At 35.2% G+C, this 23,664-nt stretch overlaps 1 long non-coding RNA gene across 1 annotated transcript; it reads left to right on the plus strand.

Moving 5' to 3' along the window:
* The first annotated feature begins 552 nt into the window (after positions 1-552).
* Positions 553-1,016, plus strand: LOC122033472. Its single transcript, XR_006126559.1, has 3 exons — positions 553-586; positions 674-777; positions 1,005-1,016. It is a non-coding gene; the product is annotated as an uncharacterized LOC122033472 (long non-coding RNA).
* The last annotated feature ends 22,648 nt before the right edge of the window (positions 1,017-23,664 follow it).

A 23,664-nucleotide genomic window follows, 5' to 3' on the forward strand; every position in this document is an offset into this window, starting at 1 on the left:
CCTTTTTCCCTCTGCCGTCGGCGACTTGAGGCTACGCCGCTGCCCTCTGTGCCCCGGCGCCGACCTCTCCTTCTCCTCCTTCCCGAGCCGCACCAGGTGCCGCTACCATCTGAGGTTGCACGGAGCAGTGTCGATGCCCTACCGCCGATGCCAGCCGCTGAGCTCCCTATTGATCGGCCAGTCGAACCCTAGGTCTGGTCGTTGGGCGCCAACCGAAGCTTCCTTCCTCCTCGTGCCACAGATATGGAGCGATGACTGCCTTGCTTCTACCCTGTATGCCGCCGCCCCTGGTGATACTGTGCCCTAGATCGCCGGAAGTCAAGAGCTTGAGAAGGCAACAGAGGGTAGCAATAATCGGGCAGTGGGATTGAAGGTGAGGGCTTAGGGTTTGGTTTTCAATTTTGTGCTCTGATTTTTTTCCTTCCGTGAGCAGCACTGGGGATGGGTGGAAGGTTATGCTAACATAGAATGTTGGTCTCTAATTGTAGATTCATTGCAACGGTGGTGTATCTGGTTTTTCAGCGGCTGCCCCAATTTCCGATAGCAACTACTTATTGTGGACCAACATAAGAAGTTTAGTGTTGAGGTAAGAAGTAAAAGAATTATTGTAGAGAACTGGATTCCTATTTTTGAATGGGAAGTTTGTGCTAATTAGGTTGGATGATCATTGTAGCTTTGGCTGTGTTCGCTGTCAGCCATTTCTTCAGCCACAGAAGACCACCAGCAGCTAGTCTTGAGGGGTGTCTCAGTTAGACACAAGGAGTTCCCACCGTTGAGGTAAGGAGTAGGGTAATGGTGTAATTTGGATTACATGATTAAGTTGTTGTGATGGATTATGCTTATTACAAGTCCTAATTTGAATGGATTAGTTAAAATCGATTGAGGAGATTGATGATCCAATTAGGGTTTATAATTGGATTTGGATTTATGTTAGCTTCTCGAGGATTTGATTTAGCTAATTAATTTGTATTTAATTAGCTAAATCTATATACTATGTATTATAGGACTGTGACGCAAGATGAACAACTCGACGTTGGATTTGGATCGGATACGCCCCTTTCTATTGGAGGCCGGTACCTCTTGACTTATCTTTTATGATATTGTCAATTGGATATGCATAGTATTTTGTAACTACAAGCAATGATCATGTTTGCCTTTGGTATGTCACTGTTTGTTACCCATAGCATGTTCTGTTGGGCGTTTGTTAAGTATCCATGTTTACATTTCATGATTATTGCCATGAGTACCTTAGTTCCTATAGTAAGTGACATACCATGCTTTACTGAGGTTAGGACTAGGTTCGAAATTTTATTTTCTGGCATGTGTATCTAGATTATCTGATACCTAGGTTTTTATACCATACCTGACTTGTATACCTTAGATCCTTGGATCTGACCATCGATACTATGGTACCCATTTTATATATATATGGATTTTTCTATGCTGATCAGGATATTGCCATGCTTAGTGTCATGCATCATGATTGCATGTTGAGCGATAGTCGACTCCATTATTGTGAGCATATCGCCAGTTACATGGATCTGTACACACCACCACTCATGGGTTAGTGGTATATCAGACAGGTGTGTGGCGGTTCTGCTGTTTGGCTCCGTTGGTCTGAGGACTCACCGTGGTAGCCGGCAGACAGTTCTACTCTGTTTGGCTCCGCTGGGTTAGTGTAGCAGCGTGGTAGCCGGCAGGCAGTTGGACTTTGTTTGGCTCCGTTGGTCCGCTCATGGGTAGTGTGACACAGCGTGGTAACCGGCAGAGATTTCCTCCCCGTCACTGTGTACCGAGAGATGAGAGCATTGAGCTCCCCCATTTATGATTTGAGGTAGGAGGATAGTTGTACTCCGACAGCATCCTGTCCACTCGGTCACTCATCAGGGGTAGTGATGTTAGAGTGATCGGTTGTCACAGCCCTACCCACTCAGCCTCACCATTGTGTGTGAGATGGCTGACTGGCATCAGGGGTGACCATGTCATTGGCATCATACGCATTGATGCATTTATTGTTTGTGCTTGCTGCATTTATTTGTTGCATTTGGTTGGATGCATATGTTTGACATGCATACAGGATTTATGACACTCTCTGTTTGACGACCCTTTTGTTCTGGATAGGAGTTCCGGGTGAGTACAACTTCCTTAGTTATCTTTTAGTTTTGCATTTTTCCTATATATGATTAGGAAGCTGTTTTCCATGTTTATTGCTGTTAGATATATCTTACTAGACATGTCTATTGGTATTCGCTGAGTTGTTGAACTCACCCCCATGGACACTATCTTTTTCAGGTACCAGATTGTTATGGTCGCTTGGGGGTATCCTATCTGCCGGTTCCCACGTCACATCAGAAGACTATAGTTTTCCGTTAAGTTTTATTTGTTTTATGTATCAGTGTGTTTAGCTCTGTACTCCGGTTTTGCTTCAGGAGTGTTGATGTTGTTATATGGTATTTTATATTGGTTGTGTAAGCCTAGCTGGCTAGCAGTTTTGTGTTTTGGTTTGTATTTAGTATCTATCATTTTTCGTTGGGTTTTGGTTTTGGTACAGCCGAGTGGGCTGCTTTACATATAGCTGCGTGGTTGTGTTTTTATTGTATCAGCCGAGTAGGCTGTATTATAAACTGCGTGGTTGTGTGTATATTCCAGCCGCCTGTGGCTGATGTATATTGTGTATGTAGAAATGTTTCAGATTGTCACCCTTACAAGGGAGATGCTGCCGAAATTTTTTCGGACAGGGACTCCCCCGGGGCGTGACAGGCTTACTACACTAGGGCTATTCTCCGTTATAGAAACAGATCCTCCTTCACCTAATGACGAGGAACTTGCCCATAGTCCTACCTTACAAAGGTTTAAGCAAAGGGATTATCTCTGCCATTGGAGGATCCTGTCTGCCCTCTCAGCCGCACTATTTGATGTATACTGCTCAACATCTTCGGCTAAAGAGCTGTAGAAATCTTTGGATAAAAAATATAACTCCGAAGATTCTGGTTTAGAAAAGTATACTGTGGAAAAATTCCTAAACTTCAAAATGGTTGAAGGCAAATCTGTAGTTGAGCAGACGTATGAATTCCAAGTTCAAATTCATGGTCTTGCTGAAGGAGATATGCCATTACCTGAAAAATTTCAGGTCTTGTCTATCATCGAAAAATTACCTCCGAGTTGAGAAGATTTTGGCATGACTCTTAAACATAGGAGAGGTAAAATTTCTCTAGAAGATTTGATGATTGCCTTAAATATCGAAGAAGAACATCGGAAGCAACATAAAGATGATGATAAAAGAATGCCTATGGATTTTATTCCAAAGGAAAACGTAGTAGTCTCATCTGACAAGAATAAATTCAAAAATCAGAAAATGAAGAACAAGATGAAACCCAAACCAAAGGTTCAAAAGAAAAATGGAACCAAGCCGTGCTGGGCATGTGGACAAGTTGGACATTATGCAAAATTCTGCCCTAAGCAAAAGGACAAGAAGAAAAACCAAAACAATACATCCAACACCAAGGCACAAGAAAATGTTGTGACTGCTAGTGATGACACCAGCAATAGGTTTGTTACCTTCAAACCCGAACTAAACTTGATCTATCAACCTAATGAATGGTTAGTTGATACATGTGCTAATGTGCACTATTGTGTTGATCGCTCTGCCTTCCTTACTTATCAGGTAATTAAAGGCACTTCCGTGACCATGGGGAACCATTTTGCAGCAAGGGTGTTTAGGATATGACAAGTTGACCTGAGGTTCACCTCTGGAAAAGTCCTGTCACTGCATGAGGTGCATCATGTTCCAACGGTCCGTCAGAATTTGATTAGCGGGTCAAAGTTAGTCCGTGCTAGTTATGAGTTGAACTTTAAATGTAATAAAGTTATAATATTACATTTAGAAACATTTATTGGAAAAGGTTACCTTAATGAAGGTTTATTTAAACTCAATATAGAAAATGCTACCTTAAATAAATCTACTGATATTGGTTGTTCATATAACATTGAGTCTTATGATATATGGCATGACAGATTAGGACATGTCAATTTTAATACCGTGAAAAGGATGATGAACCTAGACATGATTCCTAAGCATGCTATAAATGATAAGAAAAAATGTGAAGTTTGTGTGCAATATAAACAAACCCGAAAACCCTTCAAATCAGTTGATAGAATTTCTGATATTTTAGAATTGATTCATACTAACTGTTGTGAGTTTAACGGTGTAATAACGAGAGATCATAAATGGTATTTCATTACCTTCATTGATGATCACTCTCGTTATTGTTATGTTCATTTGCTAAAAACTAAGGATGAAGCTTTAGATAAATTTATAGTTTTTAAATCTGAAGCTGAGAATCAAACAAATAAATCTATTAAGAGGTTAAGGTCTGATAGGGGTGGAGAGTTTACCTCGAACTTGTTTAAAATTTTTTGTCAAGATACAGGTATAATTCACGAGGTAACTGCTCCATATAGTCCTCAATCCAACGGTATAGCAGAACGAAAATATTGAACCCTTAAAGATATGATTAATTCCATGTTAGGCAGTTCTGGGTTACCCAATTTCATATGAGGGGAGGCTCTATACACTGCATGCCATGTGTTAAATAGAGTCCCCATGATGTCAAGGGATAAAAACCCATATGAGCTTTGGAAAGACCGGAAGACAAGTTTGAAATACCTTAAAGTGTGGGGGTGCCTTGCAAAGGTACTAGTACCTGAACACAGAAGGAAAAAACTTGGTCCAAAGACCGTAGATGATATCTTCTTAGGTTATGCTCAAAATAGTATTTCATATAGGTTTCTGATTATTAAATCAGAAATTTCTGGAATAGATGCAAATACTATTGTAGAACTTCATGATGCTATATTTTTTGAGGATATATTTCCTATGAAGATGAGAACACCTCAGTCTATATCTAGTATTCCTACTAGAGATAATCCCGCTTCCGTAGAGGTCCCATTATCCATAGTAGGTACACCTTTCTCAAGTAACTCTAGACTTGATGAATCTAGTGAGTATACAGAACTGAGAAGGAGCAAGAGGCAACGTGTGTCTACAGATTTAGGCCAGGACTTTATCACCTATAATATAGAAGGTGATCCTGTGACATATAGAGATACTATGGCTTCTCCTGAAGCTAAGCACTGGAAAGAGGCTATTAAAAGTGAAATGGACTCTATTATCTCTAATGCCACTTGGGAGTTGGTAGATTTACCTCCTGGGTGTACCACTCTAGGATATAAATGGGTGTTTAAGAGAAAACTAAAACCTGATGGGTCAGTAGATAAATTCAAAGCTTGCTTAGTTGCTAAGGGATTCAAACAGAAAGAATGGATTGACTATTTTGACACTTATTCTCTTGTTACCAGAATTACTACAATCTGAGTGTTAATAGCATTGTCATCCATATATCATCTTGAGGTTTATCAAATGGATGTCAAAACAGTATTCCTTAATGGAGATCTTGAAGAAGAGATATATATGGATCAGCCTGAGGGACATGTAGTTTCCAGAAATGAGAATAAATTTTGTAGGTTAGTCAAATCTCTTTATGGTTTAAAGCAAGCCCCAAAGCAGTGGCACAAAAAATTTGATAGAGCTATGCTATCGTTTGGCTTTGAAATGAATGACTCTGATAAATGTGTGTATGCTAAAATGAAAGGTGATAATTGTATTATCTTATGTTTATATATAGATAATATCCTACTTTTTGGTTCTAACCTTTCTATTATTAATGAAACTAAGGCCCTCTTAAGTGGTAAGTTTGATATGAAGGATATGGGTTTTACTGACATGATTTTAGGGCTGAAGTTGACTCGTTCAATTGATGGAATAACAATTTGTCAGTCACTCTATGTTGAGAGAGTATTAGAGAAATATGACTATAGCCAAGTTAAATCTGTAGTCACACCCTATGATCATTCAAAAACTCTCCACAAGAATAAGAGTGGTGTGGCAGTGTCTCAATTAAGATACTCACAAATAATAGGTAGTCTAACGTATTTAGCAAATTGTTCTAGACCTGATATTTCTGTTGCTATAACGAAATTGAGCAGGTTTACCAGCTGTCCGGACAGAACATATTGGGATGCATTAGACAGAGTACTCAGATACCTAAGAGGCACTATATCCTTGGGCTTGTGGTATGGGAGATTCCCTGCAGTCCTGGAGGGATATAGTGATGCTAGTTGGATAGCTGACACTGCTGAGTGTAAAGGCGTTACTGGTTATGTCTTTACACTTGGATGCGGTACAGTTGCTTGGAGGTCTGTTAAACAGACGATTATAACCCGTTCTACATCTAAGGCAGAATTGTGTGCTTTGGATACCACAGTAACTAAAGCTGATTGGCTTAAGGGTCTTCTTTATGAAATTCCCTTGATGATGAAGCCAATACCTTCTATTTCAGTACACTGTGATAATCAAATAACAATAGCTCAGATTAGAAGCTCCAAGTATAACCAGAAACAAAAGAGACATGTACGAATAAGATTAAAGTCTATTCATCAGCTAGTGTCTCTTGGAGTGGTGTCATTGGACTTTGTAAGTTCAAAGGACAATATTGCTAATCCACTTACTAAAGGACTTGATTATGAGAAAATTAAGAGATTCAGTAAGAGAATGATACTGAGGCCTATCCTGGTTTCATCTATAGCGGCAACCCAACCTATCTGATTGGAGATCCCAAGAAGTAGGTTCAATGTGGTATAAACAAGCTATAGGGGTGAACCGTAAGCATCAAATTGATTGAGATGTAATCTCATAGTCTCTTCCCTGGATAGATGCTTGACTGCTAGTAAGGATGAGCTTAGGAGCTCTTAATGAGTTAGGTCTTAATGATAGGATGCTCGCAGTACATCCTTGGAGAACTCACCTATGTAAGTGTAACTGTGGGGCCACAGTGTGGGGGGTCTAGGCAACTCTCCTTAGCACTTATGAAACAAGATTCAGTGGCATGGCCATAATGCACCAACCCAGAAGGATTCAACCGTCGCCCGTGATGAGTTGTTAACAATTGATTTTCACATATAAAAGGTTTAAGTTCAAGACTGAGTTCACTTCAAACCTATGTGAATAAGATTGGTGTACTTAGGTGAAAATTCAAACCGAAAGGTATTTTCACTAAAAGCTCATTGCAACCCAGCCTCAGGACAAATTTTTGTTTTCGACCAAAATAATTTGAATTAGTGGGGGATTGTTGAGTTTTGTGTCTTAATTCAAACTATTTTTCTTGGTTTGTGTAATGCATATGTGTATGAATTTAGTCCCATATTGCTAAGCTAAGAAGGTTGAAAGACCTTATATATGGAGCCCTTCCATCCTTGCTTAGCAAAGTTAAGGGGACCTACACGCATGCGCGGGCCAAACCCAAATCAGGTGGTTTCAGGGGGTTCGAGCCAGAAATCCATAAACCGAGCGCGACGCACGCGATCATCGCGCGCCGAGGGGGGGGGGGGTGGTGGTGCAAATCCCCAGCTCGTGGGCCTCACGCTTGCAGGCGACCTGGTTTGTTTTTGCCAGACTTTGGTTTGGTTTGGTTTGGTTCTGTCCCGCGTGTGAGGGAACCGACGCACCTGACGAGGTTTGGTTTTGTCCCGCGCGTGAGGAAGCAACGTACCTCGAACCAACACAGACTTTGGTTCGCTGGTGAAGCAGTGCTTCAGAGTGAATAAATATACTGCCAGTGTTTCCTTATCCTAAGGCTTGGTCTTCCGTGATCTGAGGTTGTGTCCGAGTGCGACGTTCGTCTTGGAGTGCACCTACGGACAACGCGAGTGGTTGTTGGATCTTGGGAGAATTTTGCTGAAGAGTCTCTGCACCGTAGGCAGCAATAAATTCTCTAAAAACAGTCAGTCACACCGACGCTTCAACCGGAGGAGATAACAATTTCTGGACTTTACTCTTTATTTGCCTGTTTATTGCATGCATGCTGTTTTGGTGCAAATATATTATTCTGTTAGTGTCTCTTTCAACAACATTTTATTTTTGACAACCATGGTTCATAGTTAAGTTTAAAATATGCAAAGATAAGTAAACAAACATTTTTCTTTAACTCTTCCCCTGAATTTAATAACTCCCCTTGAATTTATGCCATAATATCTCTCCCCCTTTGACACACATAAAAAAATTAAAGTAATAGCAATCATCAAGTTCAAGACTTTCAAAGGGAAAAACTAATGTTTTGAAAAATTGTGAGGTAAAATTTGATAACGGTAAAAGTTTGAAAGCCTTTTCAAATAAAATTTTCTAAAGAAAAATTTAGACTCAAAAGAACTGGATTTATAAAGTTCTAAGACTTGAAAAAATTTCTTCGATTTTGACATTTAAAGGAATAATCTTTGAAATTAGTCTTAGAAATTTTGTCCTAAAATTTGAAAATTTTAAATAAAGTAAGTGTTACAACTATAACTGTTCAAAAAAAAAAACTCAAAAATTTTAACTAAGTGTTAAAAAATTACAAGTGTGATCTTTCGAAAGTTTGTAGGAAATATTTTAAGGAAAAACTAAGGTTTGAAGGAAAAAAAACTTTGAAAAGTTTTGTAATCAAAATTTTTCAAACATAAGTTAGAATATAAGATTTTGAAATTTTTTTAGTAAAACACTAAACTAGAAGATGAAGTGGGAAAAAAATATTTCACTAAGTTTGAATCAAGAATAAAATTTAAGATAAATCTTTGAAAAGATATAGCTTTTAGGAAAATTTTCTAGTACATAAGTGTATAATTTATGAAATGATTTGTAAAGAAAATTTTTGAAACATATTTTTGAAAAGGCATAAGTTTTTGAAAAGAGAGAAATGAGTTTTTGAAATTTGTTAAAGAAACTTGTTCTTGAAATGAATTCAAAAATGATGTTAATGTTTTCCCTTAAAATTTATATTTTCCTATAAGTCCAAGCATGTATGAAATGCATAAGTTTTGAAATTAACTAAAAGAAAGAAAATAAAAATATCCAGGAAATAATCCTTAAAGAAATATCTAATCATTGTGCTTAGCTGACCATCATAAGATAACGACTGTTGATTAAGGTTAGTCAATTTTGAATGTTTGGCTCCAACTAATTTGTTACTAGCTAAATTACTCAAATTGATCAATAATGTATGTGTTTAAAGCCCAGATTTATAATGATGCATTTACACAAACCTATGAAATCTTAGGCTAAGTTCTAAGCATCTCACATTGTTTTATGTTTCATAATACACAATCAAGGTATCCTAATATGCTTGTGAGACGCTGGCTGCTAAAACTATAGGAGTATACAATTCTAAGATAAATCCTAGGATATCCATAAACATAAAATATTTTGAAAGTAATTCTTGAAAATGAATTTTGAAAAAGGGAATTTGAAAAGTTAATTTTGAAAAACTTGATAATAATACATTTTGAAAGAAATTGTAAAACCTATTTTATAAAACACATTTCTAATTATCTTCTTAAGTTGCTAAATTCAGATTCAGATAATGGTTTGGTGAATATACCAAGTACGTTAGATTTAGATTCAATATAGTTAAGTTCAATATTTTTTTTGTGACGTGACCTCTAATAAAGTGGTGTTTGACTTCTATGTGTTTAGTTCTAGAGTGATTAACTGATTTTTTAGTTAGATTTATAGAATTTATGTTATCAATAAAAGTTTTTACATTTTTATATTATAGATTAAAGTCTTTTAAGGTATGAGACATCCATAACAATTGAGCTACACATTTGCCCATTGCTATGTATTCTGTTTCAGTAGTAGATAAGACAACACAATATTACTTTCTACTAAACTAACTAACTAAAGATGATCTTAACAGTTGACATTCTCCACTTGTACTCTTTTTATCTAACTTACAGTTAGTATAATCTAAATCAGAAGAGCTAACTAACTCGAATTGTGGTGTTCTTAGGTACCACATTCCTACATTTACGGTTTCTTTTAGATATCTAATTATTCTTTTTACATTTGATAAGTGGGATTCTTTAGTACATGTTTAATATCTAGCGCACATACTTAATGTAAATAATATATTGGGTCTGCTTACAGTTAAATATAGTAAGCTTCCTATCATACTTTTATAATGTTTTAAGTCGACTGAATTAGTAGTTTCTTTCTTTAGTTTGTTTAATTGGTAGTCCTAAAGAGTAATTTAACTCTCTAACTAGATTCATTTCAAATTCATTTTCCATTAAAGTTATGAATTCTTTTAAAAATTTTGAGTTAGTTGACCCAAATACTATGTCATCTACGTATACCTGGGCTATAAATATGTCTAAGTCAAAGGTTTTTATAAAAAATGTGGGGTTAATTTAACCTTCTTTAAACTCTTTTGGACTTAGGAAACTAGACAATCTTTCATACTAAGCCCTAAGTGCTTGCTTTAATTCATATAGTGTCTTTTTTAGTTTAAAAATATGGTTTGGATATTTTAAGTCTTCAAAACCTAGTGGTTGGCTTATATAGATCTCCTCTTTAATTTACCCATTTAAGAATACAGATTTAACATTCATTTGGTATAACTTAAATCCTTTCTGTACTGCATAGGCTAGCAACATTCTTATAGATTCAAGCCTAGCTATCGGGGCATAAGTCTCATCGTAATCGAGTCCTTCGACTTAATTGAATCCTTTGGCAACTAATCGAGCTTTGTTCCTAATTATTTCCCTTTTGTCGTCTAATTTATTCCTAAAGACTCACTTAGTGTCGATAACCGATTTATGTTTAGGTGGCGGTACTAGATCCCAAACTTAATTTCTTTCGAATTAACCTAACTCTGTATTGTAATTACCCAGTCAGGCTCAGATAATGCATCATCTATGGTTTTGGGTTCAATTTTAGATATTAATACTATTTAACTTAGGTTCCTAAGGGCTGATCGAGTTTGAACTCTTAACTCAAGATTACCTATAATTTGATAATTTGATGATATAGGTTTAGACGTATTATTCTTGGGTTGGTTTTTACTATTTGTTCATCTTGTTTTAGTTTTTCTTCTTCTTCTTGATGAGTTTAATTAAATTGATTATTTGTTTTCTCAAAATTGATTATCTCTTTATTTAAGTTGGGATTAATATTTTCATCAAAAATAACATGTTGTTTCTTCAATTTTTAGAGTAGATTAGTTATAGACCCTATAGATTCTACTGGTAGATGAGTATCCAAGGAAAATTGCTTGTTGAGTTTTTGAGGTAAATTTGCCTAAGTAATCTTTAATGTTTAAAATGTGTACATTGCATCTAAATATTTTTTAAGTATTTTATGTTTAGAATTTTATTGAAGTAAAATTCATATGATGTTTTGTTTAGTAATTTGTTTATTATAATTCTATTTTGAACATAACAAGTCGTATTAACGACTTTAGCCAAAAAATATTTAGGTAAATTATATTCATTTTGCATTGTTCTTGTAACTTCTTGTAGGGTTCTATTTTTACATTCCATTAGTGTATTTTGTTATGGAGTTTTAGGGCATGAAAATTGATAATGGTAGCCATTTTCTTGACATAATTTTATAAAATTTTAGTTTTAAAATTTCCCTCCATTATCACTTCTAATTTTCTTAATTTTTATATATTTTCCATTTTTTACTTATTTGTAGAAATTACTAAATATTTCAAAGGTTTCATTTTTATGAGTTAGAAATTTTACCTAAGTATATTTAGAGTAATCATCTATTCTAACTAAATAGTAGAGGTTTCCATTTAATAATTTAATTCCATAGAAGTCCAATAAATCTAAGTGTAACAATTGAAGTATTTCATTTGTTCTTAGTTGGTTAGTTAGCTTATGTGTTAATTTTATTTGTTTTCCTTGTTAACAAGGATTACAGATTTTATGTTTAGGAATTCCTAATTTAGGTAGACCTCTAACTAATTCATTTTTATTTATTTTTAATATATTTTAAATATGAGCGTGAGCTAATCTCCTATGCCACAACTATATTTCTTCTTGTTGTGCCAAAAGACACTTGGGTGAGGGTTTCGGTAGATTTATTGAGTAAATATTGTTATCTCTAAATGCTTTCAATAATACTTTGGTTGATTCAGTATAACTTATTAGGAATTTAGAAGATAAAAATTTAATTTAAAATCCAGCATCACATAATTAACTTATACTAAGTAGATTATAATGAAAGTATTCAACAAGTAATACTTTTCTGATTGATATATTTGATTTTAATTGAATTTCACCTGTACCAATTACCTTTAGTTTGCTATTATTTCTAAAAGCAATTGATCCTAGGTTTTTGAACTTTATACTTATGAATTTGTGTTGATCTCCAGTCATATATCTGGACCATCCGCTGTCCAAAATGTATTTATCCAAAGCTTTAGTTTTCTATACATAACGTAGGAGTTAAACCAAAGTTTGAAATTTTCCTAGATCATCTCACCATTTCTAGGTTATCAACCATGGTTAGCCTATAGTTTGTGTGAGATGATTTATGATTAGCTTTAGGTTAACTTAAGGATTAAGTAAATAATTGATTAATTTAATCTAGTTAAATTAAAATTTGAGTTAAGTTAATTAAGTTAACTTATTATTTTGATTTACTTATTAGAGTTATTTGTTTTAAATTATTCAACTTTATTATTGATTAACTTTATGAATTAAGTTGAAATTAAGATTATTGATTTTGAATAATTAGTTTTGATTTCATTAGGTTTGGAAATAAGAATTGGTTTAAACAAATTTTGAATTTTGAGTTAATTAGATTTATAAAGTTAAATTGATTAAGTTAACATTGATGATTAATTTTGAATAAGAATTACTTGTTTGATTATTGTTTGAATAAATTAGGTTTGAGATTAAGATTATTTATTGATTAAGAAAATTATTTATGATTAATTTTGAATTAAGATTAATTAAAGTAATTTATTAATTAATTAAAGTTTAATTAAAGTTATTGATTAATTTATTAAGATAATTAGTTAAAGTTTTAAAGTATTGATTAATTCATTCATTAATTTCAAATATAATTAATTAAGGTGGATTTTAAATTGTTAATATTAATTCAATATTAGTTGATTAGATTTAGTATTGATTTAGGGTTTATTTAACAAAATTTTGTTTACAAATTAAGTTTTAACAATTTTAAGTTTATGTTTTCATTATTATTATTAAACGTTACTTTAATATTAGGATTAAAGTAATTGATTAGAGTTCAAATTTATTGACAAGTTAAGGTAATAATTAATTAATTAAATTAAGGTGCATTAATTTAATGTTAGTTTATTAATTTATTAGAGTAGTTAACAATTTATTAACTTATTAATTTATTTAGATTTGATTAATTGTTGATTTTGTTTTCTTAATTAGTTTGAATTATTAAGATTTTTTTAAAAAAGATTGTTTTACTCATGTTAGAGTCAAACTTAGCTTTGAGTTCATTAAGAAGGAGTTTATATGGTAAGTCTCTAGACTGTGGTGAGTCATATCAGACATCATTAGAGTAGCCACATCTAAGATAACTTCTAAAAAATGACCCTCCCAACTAACTTAATACTAGGTTTTGGTCTAACTAGCTCATGTTTGACTAGGGTAGCTTCGGTTAGATCTATTAATTCTAGTGCACAAGGTAGAATACATATGATTCAACCTAGATATGCCTTCGGTAGAGTTTCCTTGATATACTATCATCCTAATTCATTCCGATACTATGTTGTTAGGGTTTGGTAAACCTTTTTTTATTTATAACCATTCTAATCTAAGTAGAAAATAAATCTACGTCTAAGCAGCATATTCGATCAAGTAGGGTGAACAGTTTTTCTATTTACTCCCCTTGAGTCATAGCTTAGATATGGTCTATTTAAGAGATGGATCTGACTCTTGGGAACCAAATATTGATTCAGTTCAAACAGTTTAGTTAAACATGACTTAGATACCCATGCTTGGACTTGTTTTCTAACATTATAACTAAGTAAAGACAAGTATGATTTGTTGGTTGTTTTTGGTTTGTAACCGAGTCTGGATCTCTTATACACAGCTTGTTGTGATCCAAGTTCTATATTTAGACACTTAGATCCCAATTCAAACTTTTTCAACGTCTTTTTGAGTCAATCCACTTAACTTTTTAAGTTAGAATTTTCTTTCTCAAGTTTTGCAACTTGAGTTGAAATTCCAACTTGAACTTGGTCAATTGATTGACTCAAGTTAACTTATTGTAACACCCATAGGATCCCTAGTCATTTTATATAAATATTGCATGATTAAATGGGCTAAAAAAAATAATAATAATAATAAATAGAACCAAAAAGAGGCATGATCAAGGCTTGAACCTTGGACCCCTTGTTAGATGCATGTATAGGATAACCAATAGACCAAGAGGAAGTATTGTTAGGAAGGAAAGGGACATGGTAGTTAAAGGTAAGGAAAGTGAAGGCTCCCTTTACTAAGGAGGAAAAGGTTAAGTTTTCTTCTTCTTCCTTCAAAGAAAAGATGGTTTTGCCTTCTCCTTTCATTTAGAATGAATAAAAGAAAAGGGAAGGAAAAGTTCATTTTTCCTTCTTCCTTTCATTTGGAATAAAAAGGAGAAAGAGGCTAAAAAAATCCATTTTCTCCTCCTCCCTCTTCTTCTTCCTCCTCTTCACCGAAATTAAGCCTCCTCCCTCACCATTGCCGAACCAAGCTAGGGTCTTCTTCCTAGGAGAACTTCACCAAACAAGGGTATTTTCTTTAGTGAAAGGATGTAAGTATTCCCTCACCTGCAGTACAAGTAGTTCTCGTATGCTTTATGTTTTAAAAGTTGTTTGAAAACCTAAGGAATTGCCTTACAAGTCTCGGCCAAGATAAGGAGTTTGTGGTTCCCTATGGTTGTTAAGTTTTTATGCTTCATGTAGTATTAAAAGTTTAGGAACCTTACCTTAGGGTTTCAGCCAAGATTAGATATAAGGTCTAGAGCAAAGTTTTGAGATGAAAACATGCTTATTTATGCTCCTTCATGATGTATGATCTCTTATATATTGTTAGTTTAAGTTTTATGCTTCATGTGGTATTAAAAGTTTAGGAACCTTACCTTAGGGTTTCGGCCAAGATTAGATATAAGGTCTAGAGCAAAGTTTTGAAATGAAAACATGCTTATTTATGCTCCTTCATGATGTTTGATCTCTTATATATTGTTAGTTTAAGTTTTATGCTTCATGTGGTATTAAAAGTTTAGGAACCTTACCCTAAGGTTTCGGCTAAGATTGGATATAAGGTCTAGAGCAAAGTTTTGAAATGAAAACATGCTTATTTATGCTCCTTCATGATGTATGATCTCTTATATATTGTTAGTTTAAGTTTTATGCTTCATGTGGTATTAAAAGTTTAGGAACCTTACCTTAGGGTTTCGGCCAAGATTAGATATAAGGTCTAGAGCAAAGTTTTGAAATGAAAACATGCTTATTTATGCTCCTTCATGATGTATGATCTCTTATATATTGTTAGTTTAAGTTTTATGCTTCATGTGGTATTAAAAGTTTAGGAACCTTACCTTAGGGTTTCGGCCAAGATTAGATATAAGGTCTAGAGCAAAGTTTTGAAATGAAAACATGCTTATTTATGTTCCTTCATGATGTATGATCTCTTATATATTGTTAGTTTAAGTTTTATGCTTCATATGGTATTAAAAGTTTAGGAACCTTACCTTAGGGTTTCGGCCAAGATTAGATATAAGGTCTAGAGCAAAGTTTTGAAATGAAAACATGTTTGTTTATGCTCCTTCATGATGTATGATCTCTTATATGTTGTTAGTTAAAGTTTTATGTTCATGTGGTATTAAAAATCTATAACCTTACCTTTAGGTTTCGGCCAAGAATAGATAAAGGGTTTAGGGAAAAGTTATGAACCTAACTATGTATGTTTATGTTTCCTCATGATGTATGATTCTTGATATGTGGTTAGTTTAAATTTCCATGCTTCATGTGGGGTTGAAAACCTAGAATCCTACCTCTAGGTTTCGGCTAGGTTAAGATTTAGGGTTGTGGGAAGATCAAAACCCCAATCATATACGATAATGACTTCTTATGATGTGATATGGATTTTATGTTACCATGCTATTTGTTATGTGCACTTACGTCATCATGTATGTTTTCTCTAAGAAATGCTATGTGTTATGTGCACTTGATGTTATTATGTTATGCAAGGCTTATGTAAGATGAAAAGCCTAAGAGATGTTTCCCTTAAGTTGGGACTAAGAGCACTCTTCATGATATGACAAGAATATGATATGCCATGCTATGACAAGAACATGATATGCTATGATATGATATGAAACATGACATGTTATTTTACTTTGTATGGCTTGTACCAAGGGTGGACTCCATAAGCGCTCCTAGGTCGATGGTCTATGAAACGGGCCTAGTAAAAGGGATGGGCTCATAAGTTGCCCCTAGGTCGATGGTCAATGAAACGGGCCTAGTTCCTAGTAGGTTCAAGATTAGCTACCTTGGATCTACTTAGGATGCGCACATTTATGTATGTATGTGGTACAAAGCCGAGCCCTCATGTTGAGCTTATGTTCAAGTATTTATATGATATATATGTTTTCAAAGGACATCTTGCATATAATCATTCATGATGCATGTTTTCAAAGGACATCTTGCATATGCTTACTCATGCTAAATGATTTCTTTTATGTTTTAGTAAGATGTTCCTTTTTGAAAAATAAGTTATGATGCCTAGAAGATCATGTTATTACTTTATGTATGAGCTCTCACATGCTATGTTATGATTCACTCACATGAGTATACTTTATGCTAGTGTGCAAATTTATATCTAGATGTTGGGTAAATGAACATGTTACCACTATATGTTTAGATGCATGATTTATGTTTTGTGAGTAGGAAAGAATCTTACTAAGCCTATGTGCTTATAGATAATTTCCCTTGTACTACAGACAAAGGAAAAGAATGGTTGAACTAAAAGGGAGCAGCAGGAAGGGTAAGAATGTGTGTGGCAGTGGCATGGTGGAATAAATCTGCTTAATGTTTCTATATTATAAAACTTTGCGTGTGATAGATGATATTTATTGATGTTTACTCACTATGAACTTATGTTTCATGATCTCTGATACTATGCTTTATTCAAGTAAAATGTTATGCATCACGTAACAAGTAGTAGATGTTAGATCAAGTTATGAATGTTGACATGATATGTTAGATGTATGACCCTATGATAATGAACATGTTTCTATGACAACATGATTGTATGCTTTAGTAGTAAAAAAAAAGAGAAATTTATTTATATCTGTATTTGTTTCCGCTGCCATGTATGTATGTTTTCAAGTAACCCCCGTCCTTCGCCCCCTTCCCGAGTGGCGGGAAGGGCGGGGCGTTACACTTATTCCTTAAGGTGATCAATTTTCTTAAGTAGTAAATTATTTTGTTCTTCAGATTTGGTTAACTTTTTAAACAAGCATTTTATAATTTTAAATAAAGTTGACTTAGAAGAAAATTTTATCATATCGAGACCTTTGGAAATGGATATAGATGACTTCTCTTGGGCTCGGTGTCAGATTCAAACTTGTACTCTTCTTCGGACTCCGATTATTTATTTCTTTCCATAAAAGCAAGATGACTTGTGTTCTTTAGTTCTTCTGCATTAGATTCCTCGGAAGGCGATTCATCCCATGTCGCTTGGAGAGATTTCTTTCTTCTTCTGGATTTTGGTTTCTCCTCCTTCCGATTTGGGCACTCGTGTTTGTAGTGACCCTTTTTGTTGCATCCATAGCATATTACTTCTGATTTATTTTGGTTCTGATTGATTGTTACTTTCTTTGTGCTTCTTTTGAACTTCCTCTTGGTGAACATTCTGTTGGTCCCTTGGTGATTGGCTAGAGGGGGATGAATAGCCTGCACAATGAAAACAAATAAAATCCCTTCTTGAACTTTACATCTTTATTAGTCTAACATTTGCATACAAAAAAATAAGAGACTGAAAAAGAAGAGGCACAAAGAGTTACTTGATTTATAATTAGGGGATTGCTAATCCAAGAAAGTTAAAGCTCTCTAAACAATCTCCTTCAGGCAGAGAAGCCTCTTACAACAGTTGAAGCACTTAATTATAGAGCAAAACTAAAGAGGAAACAATTATAAGTGTTGTTCTAATCTTCTGGGACTAGAGCTATATTTATAACCCTGGTCGAGGTGCTTGAAAAGGGTCCAGGCACCTGGAGGGGGATAAACTTTTATCCCCGTCGCAACGGGATGTGCCACGTCGCGTTTGGATAGTTTTTTTTGGTTTGAGCGCTTGGACTAGTTCCAGGCGCTTAGACCGTGCTGAACATGTAAGCAACTAGGGCGTTAAACACGTGAAAATACAGCGGAAAACATCTAGTTCCTTTCCAGAAGATCCATGCGAAAGGAAACCATAAACTAAGTACTAATTATTTACATGAGAAAGTTATACCTTTGTTGCGTGCCCTTTGCAATCCCGACAGCAATGTTTCTTTAGGTTAGGATCTTAGTGCGATCAAGTGGCCGTGCCTCTATGGTATCCACATGAACAAGTCTCGTTTGTCTCACAAATTCACAAAGTGGAGAATGAAACAACCAAAGGTTGTGCTAGCAACCCTTTTAGAGGTTTCGGCCAAGTAGAAGAGAGGAGGAGAAAGAAGAGCTAGAGCACCAAAAAATTCATCATGAAAATGAATCCAAAAACCCCTTTTTATAGATTCATGAAATTACCTCATGCCGTCCCCTCGGGATGGTCTAGTGGCTAGTGCATGAGGTGTTGCCACCATGAGGTCTGGGGTTTGAATCTCGGCAAAGCTGAGGTAAATGCCTCCCTTATGTGTTAGTCACTATTCTAAAGGCTAGTAGTCGCCCGTGATTTACGTCATCCGTGTTGGCCCTGGGACGGGTTGGCGGGGGAGGTGGGGGCGAGCGTATTCGCCTTTTGCCACCATGAAATTGTCTCATGCCTTAATGTCAATTGCCTTAATTGACATTAATATTTGTCTTCATCCAATGAATCCAATGCATCTTATGCATGAGAAATTCAAATGGTCCACTCTTCATCCAATGAATCTATTGCATGCAATGCATGAGCAATTCAAATGGTTCACTCTTCATCCAATGAATCCAATGCATGCAATGCATGAGCAATTCAAATTGTTCACTCCTCTTTCTTCATGAATTCAAATTCATGAAATCATATAATGAGTCTAACTCATTAATCATCAATTAATTCATGAAATCATATAATGAGTCTAACTCATTAATCATCAATCCAATTGACTCAATGAGTCTAATTGAATTGGACTCAATCTAATAGTTGGATTTAATAGAGTCTAACTCAATGAGTCCAATTTGAATTAGACTTAATCCAATGATTCATCATATGAATCCATCTCCATTGACTTGTTCTTTGTGTGTGACCCAATAGGTTCTTGTAATGTTGGAAATGTATCCAAATCAACATTTAAATACATAAGCAATGAGTGATATCTAGCAAGGCATCATTGCTACCCAAGTGACGAGAATGTCGAGATCTGACTTAACCTTTCCGTGGCTATTATATTGTATGACTCAATCCTTCTATCCTCGATATCTAGATTGATCAATGAGACATAGACCGTGTCATCCTCTTATCAATCTTTATGTTTCTTGATCTCTAAGTAGACACACTCAATTAAATAAGCTCAATATCACATATTGACTCATTTAAGCATGGCCATGCATTCTTGTGTCCTACTAATCAAGGGGCCCATAGATATCACTTCCGTCATATGGAAGGGATAAATCCCATTTACATCACTCACATCCCTCCGTATAACTTATTGCATACCAGTGATCGACTTTATGGTCCACCCTATTACGGGTGACGTTTGTTGATACCAAAGTATATAACTCCTTATGTAGGGAACCGTAGTGACTTTAGGTCTAAGGACTATTCATACTAATAGTCACATGAGAATATTTATGACACTCATATAACGATCCATGAAATATTCTCATGGCAGGTCATTCAGTATATATTCTTTAATATATACTCATGTATCAAGCTGATATCTCATATCCATGATTTGTGAGATTAAGTCATCCGTTGACCTACATACTAGTCTTAACGCATTAATATTGTCCTTGCATATTAATGCTTGGCTAGAAATAGTTAATTGTAGTGTTCTATGTATATCTGTGATATCTTACTATCAATTCAACCAATTGATATGTTGTAGATTAAAATCTCCTACTCTAGGACATTATTATACTTATTCATTCAGCACTGAATTGAAGTAAATATAATAATCAACTTTGCCTTTATTAATAATGAAATATGATACAAAATGAGCCTTTTACAATCATCTCATAATTGGTACTAGGGCTAATAGTAACAATCTTCCACTAGCACTAGTGTCAATCACTGGAATATCTAATACCCAGTGATCTAGTATGACCATCATGCTTCCTCTGTGTCAAAGCCTTGGTCAAGGGATCTGTAATGTTAGCATTGGTCGGTACTCTACATATACTGACATCTCCTCTATCGATGATCTCTCGAATGAGATGGAATCACCGTAGTATATGTTTGGATCTTTGATGAGAGCGAGGTTCCTTAGCCTATGCAATAACCTCATTATTATCACAATAGAGATCTATTGGGTTCGCTATACTAAGAACAACACCAAGTTCTACAATGAATTTCCTAATCCAAACAACCTCCTTTGCTATAGCTGAAGCAGCAATGTACTCGGCCTCTGTTGTAGAATCAGCGACTGTGTCTTACTTTGAACTCTTCCAGCTCACCACACCACCATTTAAGAAAAATACATACCTTGACTGCGATCTATAATCATCCTTGTCAGTTTGGAAGCTAGTATCGGTGTACCCTTTACAACAAGCTCTTTATCGCCTCCAAAGATCAAGCAATAATCTTGAGTCCTTCTCAAGTACTTAAGAATATTCTTGACTACTGTCCAGTGACCTTCACCTGGATCTGACTCGTATCTGCTCGTCATACTTAATGCATATGAGACATTGGGAGAGTACAAAGCACGGCGTACATGATAGACCCTATTGTTGATGCATAAGGAATCTGATCCATCCGGTCCCTTTCTTCCTTAGAAGAGGGGCATTGAGTCTTCAAAAGACTTACACCATGTGACATAGGTAGGAATCTCTTCTTGGAATTCTCCATGACAAAACGTTTAAGCACCTTGTCAATATATGTACTCTGGCTTAGACTAAGCAATCTTTTAGATCTATCTCTATAGATCTTAAGGCCTAAAATGTAGGCTACTTCACCTAAGTCTTTCATTGAAAAATAATTCCCAAGCTAGGTGTTCACTGATTGAAGAGTAGGGATATCATTTCCAATGAGAAGTATGCCATCTACATACAATATGAGAAAGATGACTGTGCTCCCACTAACCTTCTTGTAGACGCATGGTTTATCTTCATTCTTAATGAAACCAAATGTTTTGATTACATCGTCGAATCGAAGATTCCAGCTTCTAGAAGCTTGCTTTAATCCATAAATAGATCTTTGCAACTTACACACCTTTCCAACATTCTTTGGATCTACAAAACCCTCAGATTGTGTCATGTACACATCCTCGAGTAGATTTCCGTTAAGAAATTTAGTTTTGACATCCATCTACCAGATCTCGTAATTATAGTAAGCTGCAATAGCAAGCATTATCCGAATAGACTTGAGCATCACGACTGGTGAAAAGATTTCATCATAGTCTCTACTATGAATCTGTTTGAATCCTTAAGCCACCAATCTACCTTTATAGGTATGCATATGACCATCCATGTTTGTCTTCACTTTGAAGACCCACTTACACCCAATGGATTTGATCCCTTTAGGTGGATCAACCAAAGTCCATACTTGGTTAGTGTATATGGACTCCATTTCAGATCTCATGGTCTCTAGCCATTTCTCAGAATCTGGGCCCTATTTAGCTTCCTAATAAGATGTAGGCTCATTGAGACCAATAAACTCTACATCACCATGGTTAGACAAGAGAAAAAATATCTCTCAGGTTGACGATGGGTCCTATCAGATCTGCGTAGAGCTTGTGCTACTTGAACAAGTTGTGTTGGATGCTGCTTGGAATTCCATTATGTTTCCTCTGTACAAAAATTTATACAAGCACAGAACTTTTTCTAGCAACCTTTGTGTTCTTCATGAGTTAAACTTGGATTGGAAACGAAACTTAACATTTTTACTCCAAGTTCAACCCATGTGTTCTTCAGAAGTTAGACTTGGATTGCAAACGAAACTTAACATTTTTAATCCAAGTTCAACCCATGTTACAGAAGTTGATTAAATATCTATTTCAATGATTGACTTCCAGGTCGTTGGCGAGACACTCTACCTTCTTGGTTTTGGGATCATCCACCACTTTCTAGACAAAGTCTTTTAAAGAAATTGAATATTTAAACACCTTATAGTAACTCCTAGGTTTAACTACAGAGAACAAATGAAGCACAAGATCGCTAGCCTCTTGTGTTGGTATTTCAGGATCTATACAAAGAACATAAACTAACTAATACGAAGCGGAAACAATTAATTAGTTATACCTTCTTTGTATGCTTAAAGACCTCTTGATCTTCTGTTGTATTCCTCTCCTCCTCTTGGATGTCGTGTGGGCTGTATGATCTACCAAGACAACTCCACCCGAATCTTTTCCTTGTTTCCAAGATATTCAGCCACCAAGGGATAGTAGGATATGATGCCTCCTTTCTCTTCTTCTTCTCCTCCAAGTAAACTGGCCACAAGGTGAAGCTTCTTCTCCAAGTGCTGCCGGCCACAATGAAGAGGAAAGGAAAAAGAGAAGAGCCGGCCACAAGGAGAATAGAAGAGGAATAAAATTGTGTGTTATTCCATAAGGCACCACCTCCTCTTCTTTTATAATCCTTGCTAATGGATAAAAAGGAAAGTTTTAAAACAAAATTAAAACTTCCTTTTAATCCTTATCATGGTCGATCCTTGTTTAAGGCTTCAAAAAAGAAAAGATTTAAAACTAAAATCTCTCTTTTATTCCTATTGTGGATGACCAAAAAAAAGGAAAGATTATAAAATTAAAATATCTCTTTTATTCCTATTGTGGTTGACCACAAAAAAAGAAAAGATTTTAAAATTAAAATCTCTCTTTTAAATCCCTTTGTTGATGACTACAAAAAAGGAAATTTTTTAAGAAATTAAAATCTCTCTTTTAACCATTGTAGATAACTATAAAAAAGGAAAGATTTTAACAAGATTAAAATCTCTCTTTTAACCATTGTAGATAACTATAAAAAAGGAAAGATTTTAACAAAATTTTATTTTAAACAAAAACTTCCTTTTCTCTTCCTATGGTGGCTGACCCCTTGCTTGGGCACCAAGCAAGGCTTGGTCGGCCCACATCTTGGGCACCAAGCAAGGCTTGGCTGACCCCTTGCTTGGGAACCAAGCAAGGATGTGGCCGACCCCTAGCTTGGGTAAGAAGCAGGGCTTGGGTGGATGCGAGACTTTATATATAGAGGCTACAACAGGAACCTATAGGAGGAATTAGTTTTGGCCTCCTGATGGACTTGGGCTTCTTGTGCTCAGCCTGAACACCTAACTCAAGTCCATCAATAATAACCCATACCACTAAAGAGTTATTATTGCACTACCACACCAATCCCATATTACATTATGGGCTCCTTCTTATCATGAGTGCATTAATCTCCCTGTGTTTAAGATATCGAATGCCCATTAATTAAATGAGTTACTGACAACTCA

The sequence above is a fragment of the Zingiber officinale genome, chromosome 11B (genome assembly GCF_018446385.1).
Source record: "Zingiber officinale cultivar Zhangliang chromosome 11B, Zo_v1.1, whole genome shotgun sequence".
NCBI classification, from domain to species: domain Eukaryota; kingdom Viridiplantae; phylum Streptophyta; class Magnoliopsida; order Zingiberales; family Zingiberaceae; genus Zingiber; species Zingiber officinale.